The sequence below is a fragment of the Phoxinus phoxinus genome (assembly GCF_949152265.1).
Source record: "Phoxinus phoxinus genome assembly, chromosome: 20".
Classification (NCBI taxonomy): Eukaryota; Metazoa; Chordata; class Actinopteri; order Cypriniformes; family Leuciscidae; genus Phoxinus; species Phoxinus phoxinus.
In genome coordinates, this window is record NC_136895.1 from 25384310 (window position 1) to 25394641 (window position 10332).

Sequence of the window (10332 nt, forward strand, 5' to 3'; positions counted from 1 at the left end):
AATGGGAGAGCTTATTATTCTGTATACAAAGAATGGTAGAGAAAGAGATGCAGTAGTTTTATCTAGATTGAGGTGTGGGCACTGTGGGCTGAGGAGTGGGCTGGCTCTGATTGGTAAACATCCTGATGGACAGTGTGAATGTGGAGATAAGGAAACGTGCATGTATTAGTGCAGTGTAAGAGGTACTCTCATCAAAGGAAGAAATTGTTCAGGGAACTGGGAGCAACTGGAGAAACTGTTTTTAATTTATGTTCTTATTAAATTTAGATAATTGGAATAAATTGAAAACACTGATGGAGTATCTGCGAAACATTGGAGTATATAAAAAGATAAGTAGTGTTAAATAAGTGGTAAATAGCTATTAGAGAACAGAGGAGGGCAGCAGGCCATGCGTCTAGCCTGCCGGAAATCACAAGAAGAAGAATACAACAACAAGTTGTAAAACGCCAGATAAAAATAGAAGAAGACAAGAAGAAGAAGAAGAAGAAGAAGAAGAAGAAGAAAAAGGCCTGTAATCTGCTCAAACGGGGATTTCACTAGTAGGCCTACGCACTTTACTTCCATTATGGAGGCTCCCATGTTATTTTCACGTAACATTTAATGCTAAAGAACAATGATTTTACTATCAGAATCATGAAAACGTGCTGCAAATGAAGCTTCTCTTTAATTCGCTCTCGGTGATCTTGATATTACTTGACAATGGTAAGAACTTGTTACAATCTATCCCAGTGTATTATGTGACAGCTGTAGTATGGTTCGTTGGTAGCCTGTGAAAACAGCGCCTACGGTTACAGAATTCGACGTAACTAGCCCAGGGCAGTGGACCCGATCACCAAAACCCACAATTCACATGATTAAAAGCGTCATTTACTGGAGCGTGCGAAAAACCTAAAGCTGGTGTTTTTCCAAATTCCATAAACGCCGTGCCACTCTCAGAAAAAAAGGTAGGCTACGCAAGCTGTCACTGGGGCTGTACCCTTCTTAAAAGGTGCACTTTTGTACCAAAAAGGTACATATTCGTCCCGAAAAGGTACATTTTTGCACCTAAAAGGTACATATTCGTGCCTAAAAGGTACAAAAGTGTACCTTTTACAAAGGGTACAGCCCCAGTGACAGCTTGCGTACCTTTTTTTCTGAGGCATAAAAAACTCCACTCAGTGCCACTGACAACGACAGAATCGTGCTGGTCGCAAAAAAAAGTAACCGAAACTATTCAAACATGCTTAACACCCTTTACAAACTCATTGCAAATATTTTATTAAAATATATCAAATACAATTAACTAGCCAAATAATCTAATAAGATTAGGATATATTATCGGTAGGCTATGTTCTTTTATCAACTTCAGCTAGGGCTTGTTTTCAAGGATTGCTTAAGCTAAACCGGCCAATAAGAGATAGCCTATAAGTAGCCAACTATTATTCATTTTAACTATAGGCCTATTAATGTATAAAACTGATCAGAGATCAGGTAAAAACAATAGACACTCGTTCAATGGTTCTCAGTGAATCCGCATGACGAGTCCACATCAGAGCCGTCCACATATCGCCCTCTAGCCAATGGAATTCTCAGAACAGTTACGCCCGTGTCACGGGTTTCACTCATACTCCCGTGACGTGTTGCAGTGCGTATGCGGTACTGGAGCAGCACTAGTGCTTTCACGTATGCTGCGTTTGCAGTGCGCTACTGATATGCAGTTTCTGTGTGCCACTAAATAAAAAATACGCACTGCAAACGGAGTACGTTGCTGTGTTTGTAACGCCCGTTTCACACATATGCACCGCTACACGCACCGCATATGCAGGTGCGTGTAGCGGTGCAGGAGCAGCGTGTGCATATATTGTCCTTTCACTATCCGTTTGCAGTGCACAACTGATCCACGGCTGTACCACAAACACAATATTTATTCACAATTGTTTTTATTTTAAATCACTATTTCTATTTTCAGCATCTTTTATAAAATGGTATTACAAATTGTTTCAGCATTTCGATTCTATTTGAGTTATGTCTAGACTCTTTCACAGACATGTTCAAGTTTAAACTCAATAGATTTAAAACACGTAGACCTATTATTCGATGCATTACTTTTAGTCTATATATAAGTTGCACAAGCAAGTGACAAAACATTTAGGCTAAATATGGTAACATCGCAAACATTTTCAATTAAAACTTAAAATTGACAAAAACAGAAACATGCCTTTTCTTTTGCATAATTGAAATTTTTATACAATAAATCTTGCAGGTCTCAAAGAACTTGTTTTTCCACCTCCACGAATGAAACGAGAGTCGTTCATTATGTCCTTGTTGAAGTTACTGAGTAAAAAGATGACTGATCTAATTAAATGATTTAATCGAATGCATTTATGGTGAGATTACAAAATTTTATTTAATTAAATGCATTTATGATGAAATTACTAAATTTTCATGTCAATCTGTGTTAATTGTGACCACGAACCATGCGCTGTCACTTTCATTTAGCGCGCGCAGCACAGCAAAAATAGACTCGGTGCGGAAACCTGGATCGGATCGACGGACCGCCTCCATGTGCAGTGTGAACGCTACAACCTGTTAACATGTGTACGGGAAAAAATAGGCACCACATACGCACTGCAAACGGAGTATGTGTGAAACGGCCGTTATGACGAAGCCTAGAGAAATCACGCGATTCAGTTTGATTCACGCTCCGAATTATTGATTCGAAACAAAAGACTCGTAAAGGTTTCGAAGTTTCATGTGTTCTGAAAAAGCCCACTATCTCACATAAAATATTGATATTGATGATAGCAGTGTGTTTGAAATGTAATGTTTGAAGTAAGATTTGAAGTGAAAAAATAAACTGCTAGCTAATAATTGCGTAGCCTAGAAATATTTAAATTGCTCATCAGATCATTACGCAAATTCTGAAACACATTCCCATTCAATCACCGAGAACGTTCACTGCCCCTAAACAGGGCTGCGTTCCTCAAACATTATAAGCATAATAAGGCATAAGAATCGTTGTACCTAATATCCTACAACAGTCTGTCACTGGCTTTTTTATAGTCGATGGTCACTGGCAGTCCCTTTGGCAAATTAATTTGCAGTAAAACTGCAGTAACCTAATTTTAACCATGATTGTACTAAAACCATGGTAATAATAATGATAATCAATCAATGCAAATTTTAATAAAACTTGGTTACTACAGTTTTACTTGTGTAACACCATGATTATTTTCATAAGGGCGACTGGCCAATAGAGGGTGCTAGGGTGCCGTCCTCCTTGAACCATACACGCACACAAAATTATTATTATAAATAATTTAAATATTTATATGATGTGATATGGTTGAAAATCATCTGTGGAAAATATATGCTTTCCCCATATGTCCCTTCTGCCTCTCTTCACATCTCAAGTTCGGCGGTGGGGCAAGCTCCCAGGAGGTGGGACTTTGTAGAAGTTTAGTTAATTGCTGATTGAAGATTTAGATATGTATTCAAGATATGACATAAAATGTAGCCAATCAGCATTCTCTAACATAATCTGACAAAGGCGCTTATCATCCATGACAAGCCACTGCTAAAATCAGGACTGATCTGTAGGCGCAATTTTAACTATGACAAAGGTGGACGCAGTCAAGTCACGTTTATTAATATAGAGGGTTTTCACGACGCGTCATCAGACTGGAAGTCGCCATATTGGAGGCACTCTGCATCACAACAAAGCACAGGCACTGAAGTATATCCCGAACGTCGTCAAGGGAAATGGTTAATTATTGCTGTGTTTTATGTTGTACCAACAGGACAGACCGAGAAACGCATTTGGAATATTATGGACTTCCAAAAGTTATTAAAAACCAAGGAGAAGAATGCCAGAAGTTATCAGAGGAAAGGAAGCGCTTTTTGTTGGCCAATCAGGATGCTCTCTGTCGTACATGATTCATGAGGCACTCATGCACACTAGCACACACACCTGGTCTCTCGCTCCCTCTCTCTGCCGTGCGCGCACTACTCTTGCGTGCTCGCTCTAGTTTCCGGGAGATTTTAACTAATTTCCGGGCATCAGGAAGCCGCTATCAATATGCAGGAGACTCCCGGAACTTCCGGGAGACTTGGGATGTCTGCATTTATACATTTTCCACTGAATCTTGAGATCTGAAGAGCTCAAATAGCGAACACAGCTTATTCCTGATTTGCATCAGTTATGATCTCAGCGCTCTCTCATTCGCTGTACAGCTGTCAATCTTATCTCACGTGGTTTAACATGACCATAATCCTGCCCTTCTGCATGACGCGTCCTGTGTACACTACCTCATTCTGACCACCGTGATGAAAAGCTAAAGACACATCTCTTCACCTGAAACAAGAAGCTAGACTGGCATAGACTACAGTATTTAAAATAGCATGCATATGCATTAGTTATATCTCAATTCACAGAGCAATCCCTGCAAAGTTTTTAGGTTAACTAACTATAACCGGCCTCACAACCGCAGACCACGTGTAACGTGAACCTAGACTAGGAGAGTGTGTGTCTGAGACTAGGATTAGTGTGTGGGTGGTGTGGCATCACGGTGGTGGCTCTCCATCCTGATGGCGGTCAACCATCACCGTCCATCGGCACAACCCTAGCTTGAATGGTTTAATAGCACGAATTATAGCATCGTCAAATAATGTAACGCTAGCCAAAGGATGCCAGGACAAAACAGAGGCTGCATTAACTTTGTTAAATATTTGTAACGAGATAAAATGAACCAATAAATCGCTTACTTTAAAGTGTTGACTAATGTAACTTGAATGCAATATGAGAAAAGCTTCTGCCAAATTAAAATGTAATGTAGCTAAACTATGTGGGAGATTCAAACCACAGGATTATTGTAGAAAAACTGTTCATTTCTTCTCCAGGTGTTTTCCGTGTTGGATCAGATGAAGTGTCGGTGATGGAGGGAGATTCAGTCACTTTATACACGGGTGTTAAAACAAGCCAACAAGAAGATATTAAATGGTATTTTAATGACACTCGCATCGCTCAAATCAATGGAGATCTTAATAAGACTTGTACAGATGTTCAGTGTGAAGATGGTGATGAGAGATTCAGAGGCAGACTGAAGCTGGATCATCAGACTGGATCTCTGACCATCATGAACATCACAAACACAGACTCTGGACTTTATGAACTGAAGATCATCAGCAGCAGCTTCAGGGGAAATATCTTCAGTGTTTCTGTTCGTGGTGAGTTACTGAATGTTTAAATGCAGTTTATGTTTAAACTTTTATTGTTAATTTGCTTGACCTCCGCCCCGCCAATGATGTTTCTTTTTTTCTTGTTTTTTTTCCCCTCGTTTCTGATACACAGTATTCAGATCTCGTACAATTTTTCCATTGGCAAGTTATCAGTTTTAACAGTTAATCTTTTTCATAGGAAGCTGCAGTTGAGCTCAGAGGGAGATGACAGTGTATAATCACACCATCTCTGATCAGCTTCGGTTATTATCTGTTTAAATGAGGATTTTATATAAAATGTCAAATGGGTTTGAGTACAAAACAAATAGTTTATTTTTAGATCGAAAGTTAAGGGCTTACAATTGCATTTGTGATCACAATTCTCTTATGTTGTGGTGTTTGTTTATTGTCTAATATTGCCTATCACATTAATCTGACTTCGCTAGCACAACACGCTAGTATCTCGCTAGCCTGTTAACCTGCCCTTCGTGCTTGCAGTTTTATGTTTCGCTTGTGCCTTTGACGAGTCTATCAAACAACTGGTAAGTAGGATCAGTCAACAAACACAGTGAGTAATATCTTCTCCTGTTATTGTCACTTGCATTTAATGTCACATGTATAGTATAGCCTTCTCTGTCAGCGGTGAGGGCTTCATATGTGATAAATGCAGGGAGATTGGCTGACAGAGAAGATTTAAGAATGAGAGACACGCATACAAACTTTAATCGAGGATAGTAAGAATGCAAGGGCTATAGATACTGCTTTGGATGCGACTAGCTTAGTGAACTCTGTACATTGTTCGGTTCACGTTACACGTGGTCTGCGGTTGTGAGGCCGGTTGGATGTACTGCTAAATGAAACGCCTTTAGAGAGACGGCTTATGGTAGAGAAATGAACATTAATTTCACGGTTAACAGCTCTGGTGGATCAGCTCTGCCAATTGCATGCTCCCTCAAAACTTGTGGCATTGTGCTGTGTGATAAAACTGCACATTTTAGAGTGGCCTTTTATTGTGGCCAGCCTAAGGCACACCTGTGCAATAAATTATAATGCTGTCTAGTCAGCCACACCTGTGAGGTGGATGGATTATCTCAATAGGCAAAGGAGAAGTGCTCACTAACTCAGATTTAGACAGATTTGTGAACAATATTTGAGATAAATAGGCCTTTTGTGACATCTAGATCTTGGAGTTCAGCTCATGAAAAATCATGGGGGCAAAAACAAAAGTGTTTCAGTTTATAATTTTGTTCAGACTGTATAATGCTGCCTGAATCATAATCATACACTGCTCGCACGTTGGCCAGAGGAGAACTGCCTCTGCTCGCACTATATATATATATATAAATATAAAAAATATAAATAAATTAAAAAAAATGTAGATTTAAAAATCTTTGTTCCCCCCTTAATTAATTTCATGGAAAGAGACACCAGTGATTTTGCCAAGAAATCTCTTATTTATTTTAAGACATAATATAGGACATAGGAGGGAGTGACAATGGACCAAAGAAAGGTCTTCGTTCCAGCATCTCTGGTCAATTCTCCCTGCCGTAGACAAAGAGTTTCAGTTCTTATATGCTGATAAAAAAAAACTGCATTACCAGAGACACATCTGGTTTCCATTAACATAGGATATGTATATACTAGGCACGGTGGAAAAACACTGCATACATTCCAGACTCTTCAACATACACTCAAAACAAAAGTCTCCCAAAGTCTCTCCTCCACACATGTATTTAGAACAGTTTGTTTCATAAAACACAATTATTACAAATGATTATGAATTTATATAAAAAGTATAAAACAGATACATAATACTGATTATGAATATTAATTTAAAAAAAGTAATAATAATAAAAACAATATTAAATTATGAGATTGTAAGTCTTCAAAACATCACTGAACATACTTAACCTGGACTGTGACACTATTTTCTTCTGGAAACAAACTTTGTTGCATTATTTTCCTGTTATATAAATGTGTCTTGATTTGAAATAAATGTTTGTTGTTTTCATCTAAAGAACTTTAATGAGGTGTTGGTGTGTGTTTCAGGAGTTTCTTCTGCTGAACGAGATGAAGTGAAGAGAGAGTCAGTGAAGGAGGGAGAATCTGTTACTTTTGATCCTGGTGTAATAAGAAAACCAAGTGATGTAATGACGTGGTATTTTAATGACACTCAAATAGCTGAAATCACTGGAGATCAGAGTAAGAACTGTACAGATGTTCAGTGTGAAAAGAGATTCAGAGACAGACTGAAGCTGGATCATCAGACTGGATCTCTGATCATCACAAACATCACAAACACAGACTCTGGAGAATATACACTACAGATCATCATCATCAACAACATCTTCGGTATCATTCGAGTGAAGAGATTCAATCTTACTGTTATTGGTGAGCGTATAATTCAGCCATTAAATGCATTTTCTTTTGAGGAAAAAACATTTCAATAATTTTAAATCAACCCAATAACTGTGTGGTAGTGGACTGTTTAAAAAAGCAAACTTTGAATCAATGACACTGAATAATGTTATTAACATGAAAAATTCAGTTTTCCTGTGAATATTGTATTTTTAACGGCTGTTGTTAAAGGGACACTTCACTTTAAAATGAAAATTCTGTCATTTTTTACTCACCCTCAAGTTGTTTCAAACCTGTATGAGTTTCTTTATTCTGCTGAACACAAAGGAAGATATTTTCATGAATGTCGGAAACCAAACAGTTGACTGGTCCCATTGACTGCCATAGTATTTTTTTTTTCCTACTATGGAAGTCAATGGGACCAGTCAACTGTTTGGTTACTGACATTCTTCAAAATATCTTCCTTAGTGTTCAGCAGAAGAAAGACAATCATGCAGGTTTGAAACAACTTGAGGGTGAGTAAATGATGACAGAATTTTCATTTTAAAGGGAAGTATCCCTTTAAAAACAACAGAAGGTGCCATTTGTAAGTTAGAACAATATCATACAGCTGATAACCAGAAAGGTGTATGTATAATTTAGAAAGGTGTAAATATGAGTCAAAGATATTGTTTAATACTGGATGAATTCTCAGTCACTCTCTAGTAATAATGTCTGTTTCTCTGTAGGTGTTCCAGAGTCAGGTTTGTCTTCAGGAGCTGTAGCAGGAATAGTTGTTGGTGTTCTGCTGGTTTCTGCAGTTGTGACTGTTGCTGGTGTGTTTTACTATCGTCACTCCTGGAGCCATGCACCAGTACCACAGAATGTAAGTATTACATATCAGCTGATTTAACAAGAAATATGAGAATAATTCTGTATAAAATGTTTTATATAAACTGTGATTAGTCATTTTTTGTCTTTTATTTTAAAGGGGTCATGACATGGGTTTTATTATTTTATTATTATGTTCCCTTAGGTGCAATTATAGTATTACTATAGTTTTTTTTACAAATTTTTTTTAAATGTAGTGATTTATGACCTTTTCCCACCCTGTTTCTCATCCTCTGATTCAAACAGTCTGTTTTGGGGGTGTTTCCCCTTTAAGAGTTCAGTGTTAACGCCCACTGTTATGATTGGCTAACTTCAGTGCCTATGCATCTGACGTTAACGCCCCCAGCCAGAACATTTGCGGATTCGGCGCAACTGTTTAATAGCGGGTGATGCATGCAAAGCGATGGCTCTTGCAATGATACAACCTTATTATGTTTGAGCCGGAATCAGAGGAAAATGAACCATCACCACAACAACGAAGACTGGATCAGCCCGTGTCCACATGGAAAGTGAAACTATTTTGAATTAATAAAAAAATTGTAACCCGAGACACTTGAAAACGGATTATTGTTGCATAATTATCCTATAGCTTAATTTGCTAACAGTTTAACATTATTTAACTAATTTCAATGAAATGATAGGGTGTACCACGGACAAAAATGCATGCACAGGCCATGTGTGAAGATGGCACTTTGAAGATGCAGCATTCATAAAGGCAACGTTTTTAATTTTCTATCACATGTAGGCCTACTAGAAAGGCGACATATTTTCAAGATTCTCTTATACAAATGTGTTTATATTAGCCAGTGATAAAAAGTAAGTTTGCGTCGTCGTTGGTGAGCCCAGAATAGTCGGCACGGACTTATCTTTGAGCAACAGTTTTCTAGCAAAGCCAGCATCATATTGGGATTTTTTCTCAAAACAGTCTTAACACCTTAAACCAAAACACCTTAAAATGTAACGTTATAGAACAAACGCTTTAATTAACACTGCCGTGACTGGGACGTCCGCAGAAGATAAAGTGCATCCATTTTTCCCTGACGTCTGGATCTTTCGCAGCGTATTCAAAGATGTTGTTTGTCCACAGCCAGGAACAGCACATCTGCGTGGCATCGTAATTTCCCTGTACACATTCCCACTCGCTGTCCGTCGACTGAACACTTGTGAGGCGCACGGCGCGCGGGGCGACAACGATACGAAATGAGCGTAGTTGCCTTGCGCTTTAAGCGTAGTTGTCTTGTGCTGGAGGCGGTCATATGCAAACGCTGGTACGTCACTTCGCACCGTGACGTCACTTCTTACCATGGATCCAGAACGAGCTGTATTTAGAGCTTGATTAAATAAATGATTTGTTTATAATGGGGAGGACGTCTTAAGCTATGAAACTTGCAGGACGTTTTAATGGTACAAAGACCTCTTATATACCAAAAGATCAAGGCAAATTTGGTTTCTCATGTCATGACCCCTTTAATATTTAAGAACTGAAAACCTCTCTACATAAAATGCAGTATTTTTGTGTTTGTGTAACTGAGACATCTTTCCTTCTCATCACTTTAAACATCTGTGAATCTGTGTTTTCTTACATGAGGATGATGCTGATAACCAATCACCTGATCCCGATGACATTTCTTTGGAGGACATGGAACATCCTTAATGTTAAGGGTATAAAAGATCAACCATGTCGGCGTTACTACTCTTCACTGAACACTTACGTGACTCTCTTAACAAAGGTCACATCACTGGAGCTATTTTTATTGATTTTCGTAAAGCCTTCGATACTGTGAACCACCAGATCTTGCTAAACAAACTTCACTCATTTGAACTGTCTCCATCTGTGATAGAAATGCTCTCTTCTTATTTGACGAACAGGCTACAGACAGTCAAAATTAATCATGTCATATCCCAACC